The sequence below is a fragment of the Apium graveolens genome, chromosome 10 (assembly GCF_009905375.1).
Source record: "Apium graveolens cultivar Ventura chromosome 10, ASM990537v1, whole genome shotgun sequence".
Classification (NCBI taxonomy): domain Eukaryota; kingdom Viridiplantae; phylum Streptophyta; class Magnoliopsida; order Apiales; family Apiaceae; genus Apium; species Apium graveolens.
Genome location: NC_133656.1, coordinates 163,051,109 through 163,068,344, shown reverse-complemented (window position 1 = coordinate 163,068,344; position 17,236 = coordinate 163,051,109). Strand labels below are relative to the sequence as shown.

At 44.9% G+C, this 17,236-nt stretch overlaps 1 non-coding gene across 1 annotated transcript; it reads left to right on the top strand.

Moving 5' to 3' along the window:
* Positions 1–1,207: 1,207 nt before the first annotated feature.
* Positions 1,208–1,314, top strand: LOC141694031 (small nucleolar RNA R71). The gene has a single exon (XR_012563364.1). It is a non-coding gene; the product is annotated as a small nucleolar RNA R71 (small nucleolar RNA).
* The last annotated feature ends 15,922 nt before the right edge of the window (positions 1,315–17,236 follow it).

Below are 17,236 nucleotides of genomic sequence, written 5' to 3'. Positions count from 1 at the left end.
ATTGCCAATGGTACAAGCAATGGTGAAGCTTCCTGGATCTTTCAGTTTTGGTGGTAACTTTTGTTGCAGAACCGCGCTGCATTCTTCCGTGAGAGCAACGGTTTCAAGGTCATCCAGTTTCACCTTCCTTGAAAGAATAGTCTTCATAAACTTCGCATAACTAGGCATTTGTTCCAGCGCCTCAGCGAAAGGTATATTGATGTGAAGTTTCTTGAATACCTCCAGAAACTTCCCGAACTGTCTATCCAGCTTTTGTTGCTGCAATCTCTTAGGAAAAGGTGGTGGAGGATAGAGCTGTTTCTCCCCTATATTAGCCTCAGGCAGAGTGTGTTCAACAGTAGTCTTCTTTGGTTCCGCCACTTTCTCCTTTTGCTTAGATTCTTCATCTCTAACTTCAGCTTCGACTTCTTTTGCCTTTTCAGCATCAGCTACTTTTCCAGACCTTAAGGTAATAGCCTTGACTTGCTCTTTAGCTTCCTTCCTGCCTGGTACTTCCGTGTCACTGGGAAGAGTGCCAGGTTGACGATTGAGCACTGCATTGGCTAATTGACCGATTTGATTTTCCAAGGTCTTGATAGAAACCGCCTGACTCTTGCACAACAGCTTAAGTTCCTCAAAATCAGCACTAGTAGGTGCAGCTGCACTTCCCTGTTGAGGATATGATTGCCTTGTAGCATACTGCTGTGGTTGCTGGAATCCAGGTGGGTTAAACTGTTTACTTACTCCTTGCTGATATGTTGGCTGAATAGCATTCTGATTATTCCCCCAGCTGAAATTTGGATGATTTCTGTTGTTAGGATGATAGGTCGCTGGCACAGGCTGCTGTTGTCGCTGATAATTATTCACATACTGAACAGATTCATTGACAAGAGAACACTGATCCGTAGCATGAGAACCTGCACAAAGCTCACAAACCATAGCTATTTGATTAACTCCATACGTAGCCAAAGAATCAACCTTCATTGATAGCGCTTGGAGCTGGGCTGCAATAGCGGTGGCTGCATCAACTTCCAGAATACCTGCTACCTTGCCTGACGTCATCCTCTGAGTTGGGTTTTGATGCTCATTTGCAGCCATCGTCTCGATAAGATTATACGCCTCAGTATAGCTTTTAGCCCATAAGGCGCCTCCAGCTGCTGCATCGAGCATGGGCCGAGATTGGGCCCCCAAACCATTATAAAAACCAGTGATTACCATCCAATCCGGCATTCCATGATGTGGGCATTTTCTCAACATTTCCTTGTAGCGTTCCCAAGCCTCGCACATAGATTCTGTAGGTTGCTGCGCAAACTGAGTAAGAGCACTCCTCATAGCAGCAGTCTTTGCCATTGGATAAAACTTCACCAGAAACTTTTGCGCAAGATCTTGCCACGTAGTGATGGACCCAGCTGGTTCAGAATGTAACCAGTCTTTAGCTTTATCCCTCAGTGAGAATGGGAAAAGCCTCAACTTGATAGCCTCATCAGTCACGCCATTATACTTAAAAGTGCTGCAGATCTCGACAAAATTCCTTATGTGCATGTTGGGGTCTTCAGTTGCCGCTCCTCCAAAAGAAACAGAATTCTGCACCATCTGAATAGTGCCCGGCTTGATTTCAAAGGTGTTAGCTTGAATAGCCGGATGAAGGATGCTTGACTGAATGTCATCAATTTTAGGCCGAGAAAAATCCATAAGAGCTGGATCAGCTTGAACAATACGATCTCCCATGTTTACTGGTTCTTTCTGCTCAGTTCCTGAATCTGAATCCTCAAAATCTAACTTCTCCGGAGTATCAAGAACTTCGTCTTTCTCCTCAGCTGTATCTAAGGTCCTCTTGCGAGCACGAGAACGAGTTTGCATAAACGCTTGCTAAAGTACCTGAAACACAACTGAAAAGAGTAATTAACTACTACGTCCTAATCACTGAGTCCTAATGACCAATGATGGTAAGTACATAAACTAAACAAATACGCCGAGTCCCCGGCAGCAGCGTCAAAAACTTGTTAGGGCGAAAACATGCACTAATATTCACGCAAGTATACGCGTTCGCATGTAATATAGAATACTTTCTAGTTCGTTCCCTCAGAGACTCAGAATAAGTTATTGTCTAATTAAACTCACTCACCAATGTATGACTACTTCTCAATGTTAAGATAATAACACTTAAAATTGTTGATTAAATATTAACTATAATTAACTACTTAATTAACCACTTAACTAACACTTCAATTTATTAATAATAAAACACTCATGAGATCACAACTTCATTATTACTTCCTTCTATAGCCATTGTTATTACCTTTAGCATGTGACAGTGATGACATTAATCGAATAACACGAAACTGATAAAAGCCAACTTTCATTGTACTAATACCATTCTACCAAGCATCCACAATTAAGATAGAAGTTGAATAGTCATCAATCATGTTGAGTTCCTATATGTCTACAGAAATTGACAACACAACGATTTAAGCACAAGTTATCCCTTTTCATTACATAGGGCAAATAAAACTGTTAGAGTTACCCACTAATCATGCACAACGTACATGAACCTATGCTAGCATGGCAAGTTCTAAATCTCAAGATCCACCGTCGCTTCACAAGAGATTAACACCCTATCTTATATGTTCGCGAAGCACATAAGACGAATACGCACAACCAATACTAGATATCATGCAATCATCACACACTAAAGTATTAAACAATTAACTAAAGAATTCCATAATAAATCCGTTACAACCCCATGATCACGATTAGCCCATAATAGAACTTATCGCCATCATGGGTTCATATGAAATCATGATAAACAACACAAGAAAATAATAACTAAACTAATTATATTAAAACAGAGTATGTCATAAGAGTAAATAAGTCAAAGCAAGAAAACTAGCATCCAACGTTACAACGAAACAAGAATCACAAGAAAATATGCTTCCTCTTCGCTGCAGTGTGCTAAATCGGTCTTCTTCCTTATCTCATTCGCTTCTTGCGCCAAACACAATCTAAAACATAATCTCCTTCATATTTTTTATGAAAACGTCTCAAATCTACTTATATAATAGTCCCATAAAACTCAGATTACATAGAAGTTGGAAGCCAAACAGAAGTAGAAGTCTAAAATAATTCAGCTTTTTCCCCGACCCTGCACGGCCGCTCAGCATTTCTGCGCGGGCGCGCAAGGCTGCTGCGCGGCCGCTCAGCATTGCTGCGCGGGCGCGCAGGACCCTACTGGAAAAATTCCAGGTTTGCTCCATTTCTTCGCCGTAATCTGCCCGTTCTTTTCCTCTCGCAATGGTGAACACATGCCAAGGCTTATTCTTGATGATTCCTCCTCCGAAATACAACTAATACCCTGAAATGCATAAACACTAGAAAAATGCATCAAATACACAAAATACTTGATTTCAAGACACCAATTTAAGCCATTTTAAGACGTTCTAAGTGGTATAAAATGCCACTTATCAGTTCCTCCCCATTCAACTTATGCATCTACTCAGGGGGAAGCCCGGATAGGGGCAACTCAACCTCAGCCACAAGGGACAACTCCCCCGACTATTCAAGGTACGAATTCTCAAGTTCAACAAGTACGTATGCCGGTGAATTCTCGACCCGTCGGGTATGAATATTCAACTATTGTTACTACTAACCCCCCTTATGGGATGCCCCTTCACCCTGAGGTTGGAGGAAGCGGATATGCTGGGCGAAGCGAAGCACGAGGGCAGTCGCCCCCCTAAATACGAGGTTTAGGTCCTATTCCTGAGGATCGGGAATTTTCTTGTCCTTATACTGAGAGAGATTCCGAATCTTCGGATGATGAAGTGGCCCCGAGAAGGAGGCATCCTGGAAAAGAGCCAGTGGCCGATGGAAGGCAACGCCCCCAAAGCACCCCAGGGGCGAATCCCCAAGAAGTGCAGAAAAGGATCAGGGCTCATGAAGCTGAAATTCAAAGGCTGAGGCGTGATTTGGAGGCTCAACAGGCCACCAGACCCCAGATACCTCCTAGGGGAAGAAATCCTCCTCCTGTCATAGACCTGGATGGTCCGGTACGAAGAAGGGCTGTTATCCCAAGAACTGATCCAAGCAATCTCCTTCCCCTTGGAGATCCTGATGATCCAACTCCACCCTTCACAGAAGAGATAATGAATGCCCATATCTCAAGGAAATTCAAGATGCCCACTATCAAAACCTATGATGGCACACGAGACCCTGCTAATCATGTTAGGACATTCTCTAATGCACTGCTACTGCAACCCGTGAATGATGCTATAAAGTGTCGGGCCTTCCCTCAAACCCTGTCGGGTATGGCTCAAAGATGGTACGGTCGCCTGCCCCCAAACTCTATTGGATCGTTCAGAGAATTAAGTCAGGCTTTTATTAAGCAATTCATCAGTGGAAGAATCCATGAGAAAAGTTCAGCATCTCTTATGAGTCTTGTGCAGGGAGCTAAGGAATCCTTAAGAGATTACCTGAATCGTTTCACAAAGGAGGCTTTAAAAGTCTCGGACCTTGATGATAAGGTAGCCATGATAGCACTACAATAAGGAACTAGGGACGAGTTTTTTAAGATGTCCTTGGCCAAACGTCCCCCTGAAAGCATGTTGCAGCTCCAAGAGAGGGCAGGGAAGTATATCAAGGTTGAAGAAAGTATGAGGAAGACCGTAGTAAGTAATGAGCCCACTGGAGGCAAGAAGCGGAAAACTGATTTAGAATATATTGCAAAGGACAAATATCCTAGAACCGAACAAAACCCTGATTCAACCCCCAAGAAGGGAGGACCTGGGCAAAAGTTCACTGAATACGCTAAGCTGAATGCTCCAAGAAGTCAGATTTTGATGGAGATGGAGAAAGATAGAGATATTCGTTGGCCTAAGCCCTTGAAGGCTGATCCCGCCAAGCTAGATAAGAGCAAGTATTGCAGGTTTCACAAAGATGTTTTCCATGACACCGATGAGTGTAGGCAATTGAAAGATGAAATTGAGTTTTTGATTCGAAAAGGAAGATTGAACAAGTATACTGGAGATGGAGGGGACAGAAATAATAATGGAAGGAAGAACTTTGAAGATCGTAGGAGGGACCAAGACGATCAGGGGAGAAATCCCCAACCCAGAGGGCCGGTTACAAATGCGATTTTCGGAGGACCGCGACGCCCTCGAGGACTTGTGATAAACACGATCTTTGGAGGTCCAACTGCTGCTGGATTGTCCAAAAATTCCAGAAAGGCATATACTAGGGAGGTTATTCATATTGTTGGAGAAGCCCCGAAGAGGGCTAGGACAGAAGTAACGTTGGCTTTTGATGATTCCGACCTAGAGGGTGTGAAGTTTCCCCATGACGACCCGCTGGTCATAACACCGATAATAGGAAATAGCCCGGTTAGGAGGGTCCTTGTGGATAATGGTGCTTCTATGGATATCTTGATCCACGACACCTTTCTAAGGATGGGGTATAACGACTCCCAGTTGACACCAACCGACATGCCGATATATGGATTTGCTGGAGTAGAATGTCCTGTGGAAGGGATAATCAAATTGCCGATCACCATAGGTACGGAACCAAGGCAAGCAACGCAGATGCTGGATTTCGTGGTGGTAAAGGCTAGTTCAACTTATAATGCTATCATGGGGAGAACAGGGATACATGCCTTCAAGGCAGTCCCCTCTTCCTACCATTCGGTCATGAAGTTTCCCACCCGAAACGGGATTGGAGAAGAGAGAGGAGATCAAAAAATGGCTAGAAGCTGTTATGTGGCCTCTTTGAGGGCAGATGGAGTCGGGGGCAGGTTCTTCCTATTGAAGATATGGATGTTCGAGAAAATGATGAGAATAGAGGAAGGCCAGCAGAAGAATTGGTTTCGGTTCCTTTAGACCCCGAGAATCCCGAGAGGATGACTTTCATTGGAGCCACATTAGAGGAGCCCCTTAGAGGGAAGTTAGTTAAATTTTTGCAAGGAAATAGTGATGTGTTTGCATGGTTAGCAGCTGATATGCCAGGCATAGACCCAGAGTTAATTACTCACAAGCTAAACGTAGATCCAAGTCGGAAGACAGTGAAACAAAAGAAAAGAAATTTTGCCCCGGAAAGGCAAGAGGCTATAAAACAGGAAGTAGAAAAGCTCTTAGAGGCTGGTTTCATTGAGGAGATTCAATTTCCGGAGTGGTTAGCAAACCCTGTAATGGTGAAGAAGGCTAATAGAAAGTGGAGGATGTGTATAGACTTCACTGATCTGAATGATGCATGCCCCAAAGACTATTTTCCGCTGCCTAGAATTGATACTTTGATTGATGCCACTGCTGGACATGAGATGCTGAGTTTCATGGATGGATTTAGCGGATACAACCAGATCAAAATGCATAAGGATGACATTCCAAAGGTATCATTTATCACTGACTTTGGTGTTTATTGTTATCTTGTTATGGCGTTTGGTCTCAAGAATGCAGGAGCCACCTATCAAAGGTTGGTAAATAAAATTTTTAAGGATCTTATTGGTAAGACTATGGAAGTCTATGTTGATGACATGTTAGTCAAGAGTCTAGTAAAGACTGATCATATAGCCCATTTAAGGGAAGCTTTTGAGGTCCTGAGGTACCACAAGATGATGTTGAATCCTACGAAGTGTGCTTTCGGAGTAGGATCTGGAAAATTCTTGGACTGATGGTCTCAAAGAGGGGAATTGAGGCTAACCCGGATAAAATAAAGGCAATCCTGGACATGGAACCACCAAAAACCGTTAAGGATGTTCAGAAGCTTACAGGAAGGGTTGCTGCGCTAGGACGATTCATCTCCAAGTCGGGGGACAAGTGTTTGTCATTCTTCAAGTCGCTAAAGAGCATCAAAGACTTTGTATGGAGTGAGGAAAACCAGAAGGCATTTGAAGAGTTAAAGAAGTATATGGCCCAGGCCCCATTGTTGGCCAAGCCAGTTCTGAGTGAAGTTTTATTCTTGTACTTGGCTGTTTTAGAGAGCGCCTTGAGCGCGGTGTTGGTTAAGGAGGAGCTAAAAGTCCAGAAACCCGTGTATTATGTCAGCAAAATTCTGCATGGTGCTGAGTTGAATTATTCAACTATTGAGAAATTTGCTCTAGCCTTGGTAATGGCTTCAAGAAAACTGCGTCCTTACTTTCAGGCTCATCAGATTGAGGTGCTAACGAATCATCCACTGAGAAATATCATTCACAGTCCCAAGGTAAGTGGGACATTGATTAAGTGGGCAATAGAGTTGGGAGAGTTCGATCTCAAGTATAAGCCACGTACGGCCATAAAAGCCCAGGCACTAGCGGACTTCGTGGTGGAATGTACCATACCCAACCAAGAAGTCGGGGGGCAGGAAGATACCATACCTCAAAACAAGGGAGTCGATAAGGGGGACAGAGAGAAGGATGATAAGGAGAAAGAATATTGGGTTCTCTATTTTGATGGAGCATCAAAAACAAATTCCAGTGGAGCAGGGTTGGTTTTGCAAAGTCCTAATGGGTTCTTAATTGAATATGCTATGAAGCTAGACTTCCCAACCACAAACAATGAGGCAGAGTATGAAGCCCTGATAGCTGGCCTTGGTCTAGCTGGGACACTTAGAGTCAAAAACTTAAAGGTCCGTGGAGACTCGAAGCTGATCATATCCCAGGTAAAGGGAGAATTTGAGGCAAGGGATGATACGATGGCTAAGTATGTCCGCCTAGAGGGCTGTGATGACCCAATTTAATGAATGCCATGTTGAACACATTCCAAGGGAAGAAAATGCTAAAGCAGATGCGCTATCAAAGTTTGCTTCATCTGAGATAGAAGAAAGTTCAGGAAGTGTGTACTTCCGTGTTTTGAAAACACAAAGCATAGATGTTAAGCTTGTGGCTCCTATAGGCCTGGGGACATCCTGGATTGATCCCATTAAGGCTCATATTCAAACCGGTTGGTTACCAAGTGATGAAACTCAAGCACGGAAGTTAATTGTTCGGGCACTAAGGTACTCTTTGATAGATGGGATTCTTTACAAAAGATCTTTCGTGGTTCCCTACTTGAGGTGTCTCAGGCCCGATGAGGCACGCTTGGCTCTTGAAGAAGTGCATGAAGGTATTTGTGGACAATACTTGGGGGGCAGGGCCTTGGCTCATAAGATAACTCGTTTAGGTTTTTATTGGCCAGAAATGATGGCTGATGCCAAAGAATACGTGAAGAAATGTGACCGCTGTCAGAAGCATGCACCTGTTGTTAGACAACCCCCCGAGATGCTGACCTCTATCAACTCGCCCATTCCTTTTGCTATGTGGGGAATGGATATTTTGGGGCCTTTTCCCATGGCCACAGCATAAAGGAAGTTTTTGATTGTAGCCATTGATTATTTCACCAAGTGGATCGAAGCCAAACCCTTGGCCAAGATCACAACTAAGCAGGTTGCACAATTCCTGTGGGAAAACATTATGTGCCGGTATGGAATTCCCCGTATCCTCGTCACTGACAATGGAACACAATTCAATAATGAGGAATTCAAGAAGTATTATGAAGAAAATGAAATTGAGTTACGGTTCACCTCTGTGGCTCACCCGCAAGCCAATGGGCAAGCGGAGGTAGCAAATCGGATAATCCTGGATGGACTAAAGAAAAGGATCGAGAAGTCAAGAAATAATTGGGTGGATGAGATACTTCCCATATTATGGGCCTATAGGACTACCTGTAGAGTCACGACAGGAGCAACTCCTTTCATGTTGGCATATGGGGCAGAAGCAGTAGTTCCCGTGGAGATATCACATTCCTCTCCAAGGATTCAGGCTTTCAATGCTGAAGAAAATGAGGAAGGACAGAGGTTAGCCCTGGATCTAATTGATGAAGTGCGAGATGAGGCACATGCAAAGATAGTGGAATACCAAAAAAGAGCTTTATTTTATTACAACCTAAGGGTTAAAGAGAGATTCTTCAAGTAAGGAGATTTGGTATTAAGGAAAGTGGAAGCTTCTGGTGTAGGACAGAAAGGAAAACTAGCCCCTAATTGGGAAGGATCGTACAGAGTCAAGAGCGTTTAGGGTAGGGGAACCTACAAGCTGGAGAGTATGGATGGTTTTGAAGTCCCGAGAACCTGGCACGCACAAAACCTGAAGGTTTACTACGTGTAAGATAGGCGAAGTACGATTCTCACTTGTCATTGTGACAAGTAGGTTTAAAAGCACCTTGAAGCTTTGCTTGCGTAGGATTTTACATTCCAGTAGAATTTACATTGTCTAGTTATTGTTGATTAGGGTCGAACCCATGCTGTGTAAGGTTTTGGAGAACCAGACTTCATATTAACGAGTTTGAAATTATTTCAATCTAAGGATGTTTAAAGTTCAAATGCATATTAAGATTGTAAAGTTAAAATAGAAAGAGGCAAGAAAAGCAACATATGAAATATAACCCCGAAGGGTATTAAGTTCAGAAAAGCAACCTATGAAATATAACCCCAAAGGGTAACAAGTTCTGATATGAATAAAGTTCAAAAAGAAGATATACAAAAAAAAACTTAGGCCTTGGAAGGCTGAGATTCCTCGGAACCACTCTCCGAAGTCTCCTCGGATGTTTCAGTCGTTCCTTCGGACGTCTCGGTCGTCCCCTCCGAAGTCCCTGTAGAGGTTCCCTCTGCGGGAGATGCTGGCTGTTGAGGCACTGCTCTTGGAGGCTCTTCCACCCTGGCCTTCTTAGTGACAGGCTCAAACTCCTCTTCGGAAGAATCTTCCTCCTCTCCGTCCTTGATCATATCAGCAAGCTTCTCAGTAACACCCCCGAGCTCTGGAACTCGCACAGGGCAAGGAAAGGAGGACTGCTCGAGGACTTCTGGAAATTCATCTTGTATGGCCTCCACAGCAGCATCCCAGCCTTCTTTATAGCTAACTGGGTGCAGGAGGGCATCGTGCTCCACCATCAAGTCCTTGAACTCCTGGGTGTCTATCCAGCCGTCAAAAGCTTTATCCTTCTGTGCCTTCAAGATAACATTTTCAGCCCGGGCCGTTTCTAGGTCAGAAGTGGAAGAGGCCAGTTGAGCTTCAAGGGCCTCTATTCTCTGGTTGGCCTCCTCCAACTTCTTGTTAGTGTCCTCCAGGCCAACCTTCCAAGCCTTAGCTTGGTGAATCGCCCCTTGAAAATGGGCGTTAGCCTGCAAAAGAAGCAGCAAAAGTATGAGAAAGGAAACGTGAAAAGGCAAGTATAAAGGGTAATAGGAAAAGGACATACTGTCGCTAAAGCCTGGGCTCCGAAAAGCTCATTCCCCTCTAAGTCCTGTTGAAGGACAAAATCTTGATAGTCCACCGGGGAGATGGAGTGCTTAGACCATTCCTTGGACAGGGCCGTGCTGCCCAATATTAAATCCTTGCCCCGGATCCCCCAAGCAGGTTGAAAATAGGCCCCTGGCCTCTGCTTGGTGTGCAAAACCTGGTTGGGGCCTTCCTCGCCCGGTTCCATTGCTTGAAGGAGGAACTCAGGGAATCGGTCACCAAGGCATGGGTCTTTAAAGACCTTTCCAGCCCTCTTCATCCTGGTTGTCTCCAGGTCTTTAGGCTTGGTAGCCTCCTCAATCTTCTCAGCCACTTCAATAAACAAAGTTGAAAACTCAGCGGAATAGAAAATGAAATAAAGAAAAGAGAGCAAGATATAAGGGAGGAAACTTACTTTTCTTAGGGATGGGAGAGAGGCCGCGTTCTACAAGAACGGACTCCCGGATAAGATCCCAAGAATGGGAAGTCCCATTATCTTGTGTAAGGAGGTTGAAAGCTCTAGCCTCCTCCTCAGACAAAGTTATGTCATTTGGGCTCCCATCGACGGCAAGCCCGAAGGACGATCGAAACAGGGTGCCCCAATCTCCACCCTCTCAAACAACGAACAAAAAATCTTTCTTCCACCCCAAGTTGTTGTCAGGGATGGACTTCCCATTCACAATGTGGGGAATAGTGGGGGCTGGTTTAGAGAAACCCAACCCAGACTTTTATCAGGGCTATTTTTGAACTGGAAAATTTTCCTGAAAACAGCAACAGAAGTAGGGACCTTGTGCTTGGTACATTGTGACAGGTAGCACAGAATAAGCCTCCAGGAGTTGGGGGGAGTTGGCAAGGGCTGACGCCCACATCAGCCAGTAACAAGGGAATAAACGGATGAAAAGGGAGTCTGATACCTGCCCTTAGAGTATCCCTATAGACGCATAGTGCGTCCTTTTTCCACTGGCAGGCCCTGTCGGCCGGACCCGCAAGAACCAGCTTAAAAGGCTCCTTGATTTTGAAGCAGCTGCTCAACTTCTCCAGCTCCTTGGGATCCCGTAAAGCACTAATATGATCGTGTGCGTCCAGATGCGCATCAGACGGGTACTCGTCCCCTCTAAGTCCTATTGAAGGACAAAATCTTGATAGTCCACCGGGGAGATGGAGTGCTTAGACCATTCCTTGGACAGGGCCGTGCTGCCCAATATTGAATCCTTGCCCCGGATCCCCCAAGCAGGTTGAAAATAGGCCCCTGGCCTCTGCTTGGTGTGCAAACCCTGGTTGGGGCCTTCCTCGCCCGGTTCCATTGCTTGAAGGAGGAACTCAGGGAATCGGTCACCAAGGCATGGGTCTTTAAAGACCTTTCCAGCCCTCTTCATCCTGGTTGTCTCCAGGTCTTTAGGCTTGGTAGCCTCCTCAATCTTCTCAGCCACTTCAATAAACAAAGTTGAAAACTCAGCGGAATAGAAAATGAAATAAAGAAAAGAGAGCAAGATATAAGGGAGGAAACTTACTTTTCTTAGGGATGGGAGAGAGGCCGCGTTCTACAAGAACGGACTCCCGGATAAGATCCCAAGAATGGGAAGTCCCATTATCTTGTGTAAGGAGGTTGAAAGCTCTAGCCTCCTCCTCAGACAAAGTTATGTCATTTGGGCTCCCATCGACGGCAAGCCCGAAGGACGATCGAAACAGGGTGCCCCAATCTCCACCCTCTCAAACAACGAACAAAAAATCTTTCTTCCACCCCAAGTTGTTGTCAGGGATGGACTTCTCATTCACAATGTGGGGAATAGTGGGGGCTGGTTTAGAGAAACCCAACCCAGACTTTTATCAGGGCTATTTTTGAACTGGAAAATTTTCCTGAAAACAGCAACAGAAGTAGGGACCTTGTGCTTGGCACATTGTGACAGGTAGCACAGAATAAGCCTCCAGGAGTTGGGGGGAGTTGGCAAGGGCTGACGCCCACATCAGCCAGTAACAAGGGAATAAACGGATGAAAAGGGAGTCTGATACCTGCCCTTAGAGTATCCCTATAGACGCATAGTGCGTCCTTTTTCCACTGGCAGGCCCTGTCGGCCGGACCCGCAAGAACCAGCTTAAAAGGCTCCTTGATTTTGAAGCAGCTGCTCAACTTCTCCAGCTCCTTGGGATCCCGTAAAGCACTAATATGATCGTGTGCGTCCAGATGCGCATCAGACGGGTACTCGTCCCCTCGAGTGTTGATCATGTCGATTAAGGAAGTATACCTCGATCGAATAGGAAATTCGTTGGACTTTCTAGCCACGTTCATCTTGGCCAAGCGAGTCATTTTTTTGTCAGCCATCTAAAAAAAGAAAGGGGCACGTAAACAGGCTATCTTAAAACGGCACACAATGGAAAAATAGATACGAAAAGCAAAGGGAGGAATTTTACCTGAAGAAGCACTCCTGAAAAAGGCTTTGAGCTCCGACTTGCTGTTATTGCTTTGAGAATCTTAGCAGGAGGAGAAAGAAGAAAACTTAGAAATGAGAAGGTGAGGAGTAGTAGCCTTTCCTCATTCCTTTATATAAGAGGAAAAGGAAGTTGAAGGGACGAAAGCCCATTAAGGACAAAGGCCCATAGGAAAAAGCCCAGAAAAAGGAATATTCCAGAATATTCCTAGGAATTCTAGAGCATTCTAAACAGGGTGTATTAAGCCCAGATCAATATTAAGCCCAGATCAATAAAGAGGCCCAGTAATATTTGGTAAAGCCCAATAAAGAGGCCCGGTAATATTTGGTAAAGCCCAATAAAGAGGCCCAGTAATATTTGGTAAAGCCCAATAAGAGGGGCCCAGTAATATTTGGTAAAGCCCAATAAAGAGGCCCGGTAATATTTGGTAAAGCCCAATAAAGAGGCCCAGTAATATTTGGTAAAGCCCAATAAGAGGGGCCCAGTAATATTTGAAAAAGCCCAATAGAGAAAGCCAGGCCCAAATCCAATTAGGATTTGGAAAATTTAATTTTAGCCCTAAAAGATGTAAGGCCCAATGGAGAAGGCTAGAAAAAGACCAGAATCCAGGTCGAGATCCAGGTCGTGAATCCTGCCCGAAATCTTTCGAGCAGACACCCGAAAATAACGGGTAATAAGGACCAGAATCCAGGTCGAAATCCAGGTCGTGAATCCTGCCCGAAATCTTTCGAGCAGACACCCGAAAATAGCTGGAATAACGGGACTGAATTGAGGTCGAAACTTCGACCAGGAATGAGGTCGAATAAACCAAACATCTTTTCAAAAATGGGGATTAAAAACCCAGGTCGAAGTTCGACTAGGATCCTGGTCGAATTCTAGGTTGTGGATCCTAGTCGAAATCCTTCGACCAGGAAGCAAGAGAATCAAAGAATTTTCGAACAGGAATCAGGTCGAAATTTCGACTAGAATCCTGGTCGAAATTCTAGTCGAGGCTCAAGACCAGGAGTTGTGATAGGGATCAATAAGTCCTGATTTTATAATTAATGGGCTGCTAGGCCCAATAAGAAGATGTATGATATTCAGACCAGAAAGGTTAAGCCTGATGGACCAGATCAGGCTTGGTGGAATAAAAAAGGCCCAAAAGCCCTGATTATTAATTAATTTCGTAATTAATTAATAAGGGAAAAATCAGCTATTGAGAAGAGTCCCGATAAGGATATAAATCCTTATAGATTAGCCTCAAGGGGACCTAAAAGGATAAGAAATCAGCTTCCTACTTCCTAGGACTCCTAAGTCTATCCTAATTCAGAGGCTTGTCCACCAAGTCTCCTATACCAAGTCCAATTCAAGGACTCCCACATCTATATAAGGGGCCTCACCCCACAAATCAGAACTACGTTTTTTGGCTTAATTCTCTAATTCACAGAGATACGTAGGCATCTCGTAAAGGTAGAATTAAGCTACGATACACGAGAGCAGCCATTAAAGGCCTTGAGCTCCCGAATCTTAGTAATAAATACAGCAAATAATAACCTTAGCTTTTTATCCATAACATTTGGCGCCCTCTGTGGGAAGCACAACAACAACCATGGCGAGAACACGGAGAACAATTGGAGCTCTAGAGGAAGGAACACCATCAGAGACAACCCAGGTGATTTCATCAACCGTGGAGGTTCCTCCCCATTCAACTTATGCATCTACTCAGGAGGAAGCCCAGACAGGGGCAACTCAACCCCAGCTACAAGGGACAACTCCCCCGATTCAAGGTACGAATCCTCAAGTTCAACAAATACATATACATGTGAATTCTCAACCCGTCGGGTATGAATATTCAACTATTGTTACTACTAACCCCCCTTATGGGATGCCCCTTCACCCTGAGGTTGGAGGAAGCGAATATGCTGGGCGAAGCGAAGCACGAGGGCAGTCACCCCCTATATACGAGGTTTGGGTCCTATCTCTGAGGATCGGGAATTTTCTGGTCCATACACTGAGAGAGACTCCGAATCTTCGGATGATGAAGTGGCCCCGAGAAGGAGGCGTCCTGGAAAAGAGCCAATGGCCGATGGAAGGCAACGCCCCCAAAGCACCCCAGGGGCGAATCCCCAAGAAGTGCAGGAAAGGATCAGGGCTCATGACGCTGAAATCCAAAGGCTGAGCCGTGATTTGGAGGCTCACCAGGCCACCAGACCCCACATACCTCCTAGGGGGAGAAATCCTCCTCCTATCATAGACCTGGATGGTCCGGTAAGAAGAAGGGTTGTTGTCCCAAGAACTGATCCAAGCAATCTCCTTCCCCTTGGAGATCCTGATGATCCAACTCCACCCTTCACAGAAGAGATAATGAATGCCCATATCTCAAGAAAATTCAAGATGCCCACTATCAAAGCCTATGATGGCACGGGAGACCCCGCTAATCATGTTAGGACATTCTCTAATGCACTGCTGCTGCAACCCGTGAATGATGCTATAAAGTGTCGGGCCTTCCCTCAAACCCTGTCGGGTATGGCTCAAAGATGGTACAGTCGCCTACCCCCAAATTCTATTGGATCGTTCAGAGAATTAAGTCAGGCTTTTATTAAGCAATTCATCAGTGGAAGAGTCCATGAGAAAAGTTCAGCATCTCTTATGAGTCTTGTGCAGGGAGCTAAGGAATCCTTGAGGGATTACCTGAATCGTTTTACAAAGGAGGCTTTAAAAGTCCCAGACCTTGATGATAAGGTAGCCATGATAGCACTGCAACAAGGAACTAGGGATGAGTTTTTCAAGATGTCCTTGGCCAAACGTCCCCCTGAAAACATGTTGCAACTCCAAGAGAGGGCAGGGAAGTATATCAAGGTTGAAGAAAGCATGAGGAAGACCGTAGTAAGTAATGAGCCCACTGGAGGCAAGAAACGAAAAACTGATTTGGAGTATATCGCTAAGGACAAATATCCTAGAACCGAACAAAACCCTGATTCAACCCCCAAGAAGGGAGGACCTGGGAAAAAGTTCACTGAATACGCTAAGCTGAGTGCTCCTAGAAGTCAGATTTTGATGGAGATTGAGAAAGATAGAGATATTCGCTGGCCTAAGCCCTTGAAGGCTGATCCCGCCAAGCTAGATAAGAGCAAGTATTGCAGGTTTCACAAGGATGTTGGCCATGACACCGATGAGTGTAGGCAATTGAAAGATGAAATTGAGTTTTTGATTCGAAAAGGAAGGTTGAACAAGTATACTGGAGATGGAGGGGACAGAAACAATAATGGAAGGAAGAACTTTGAAGATCGTAGGAGGGACCAAGACGATCAGGGGCGGAATCCCCAACCTAGAGGGCCGGTTATAAATGCAATTTTTGGAGGACCACGATGCCCTCGAGGACCTGTGATAAACACGATCTTTGGAGGTCCAACTGCTGCTGGATTGTCCAAAAATTCCAGAAAGGCATACACCAGGGAGGTTATGCATATTGTTGGCGAAGCCCCGAAGTGGGCCAGGACAGAAGTAACATTGGCTTTTGATGATTCCGACCTAGAGGGCGTGAAGTTTCCCCATGACGACCCGCTCGTCATAACACCGATAATAGGAAATAGCCCGGTTAAGAGGGTCCTTGTGGATAATGGTGCTTCTGTGGATATCTTGCTCCACGACACCTTTCTAAGGATGGGGTATAACGACTCCCAGTTGACACCAACCGACATGCCGATATATGGATTTGCTGGAGTAGAATGTCCTGTGGAAGGGATAATCAAATTGCCAACCACCATAGGTACGGAGCCAAGGCAAGCAACGCAGATGCTGGATTTTGTGGTGGTAAAGGCTAGTTCAACTTATAATGCTATCATGGGGATAACAGGGATACATGCCTTCAAGGCAGTCCCCTCTTCCTACCATTCAGTCATGAAGTTTCCCACCCGAAACGGGATTGGAGAAGAGAGAGGAGATCAAAAAATGGCTAGAAGCTGTTATGTGGCCTCTTTGAGGGCAGATGGAGTCGGGGGGCAGGTTCTTCCTATTGAAGATATGGATGTTCGAGAAAATGATGAGAATAGAGGAAGGCCAGCAGAAGAATTGGTTTCGGTTCCTTTAGACCCCAAGAATCCTGAGAGGATGACTTTCATTGGAGCCACATTAGAGGAGCCCCTTAGAGGGAAGTTAGTGAAATTTTTGCAAGAAAATAGTGATGTGTTTGCATGGTCAGCAGCTGATATGCCAGGCATAGACCCGGAGTTAATTACTCACAAGCTAAATGTGGATCCAAGCCGAAAGACAGTGAAACAAAAGAAAAGAATTTTTGCCCCGGAAAGACAAGAGGCTATAAAACAGGAAGTAGAAAAGCTCTTAGAGGCTGGTTTCATTGAGGAGATTCAATTTCCGGAGTGGTTAGCAAACCCTGTAATGGTGAAGAAGGCTAATGGAAAGTGGAGGATGTGTATAGACTTCGCTGATCTAAATGATGCATGCCCCAAAGACTGTTTTCCGCTGCCTAGAATTGATACTTTGATTGATGCCACTGCTGGACATGAGATGCTGAGTTTCATGGATGGATTTAGCGGATACAACCAGATCAAAATGCATAAGGATGACATTCCAAAGGTATCATTTATCACTGACTTTGGTGTTTATTGTTATCTTGTTATG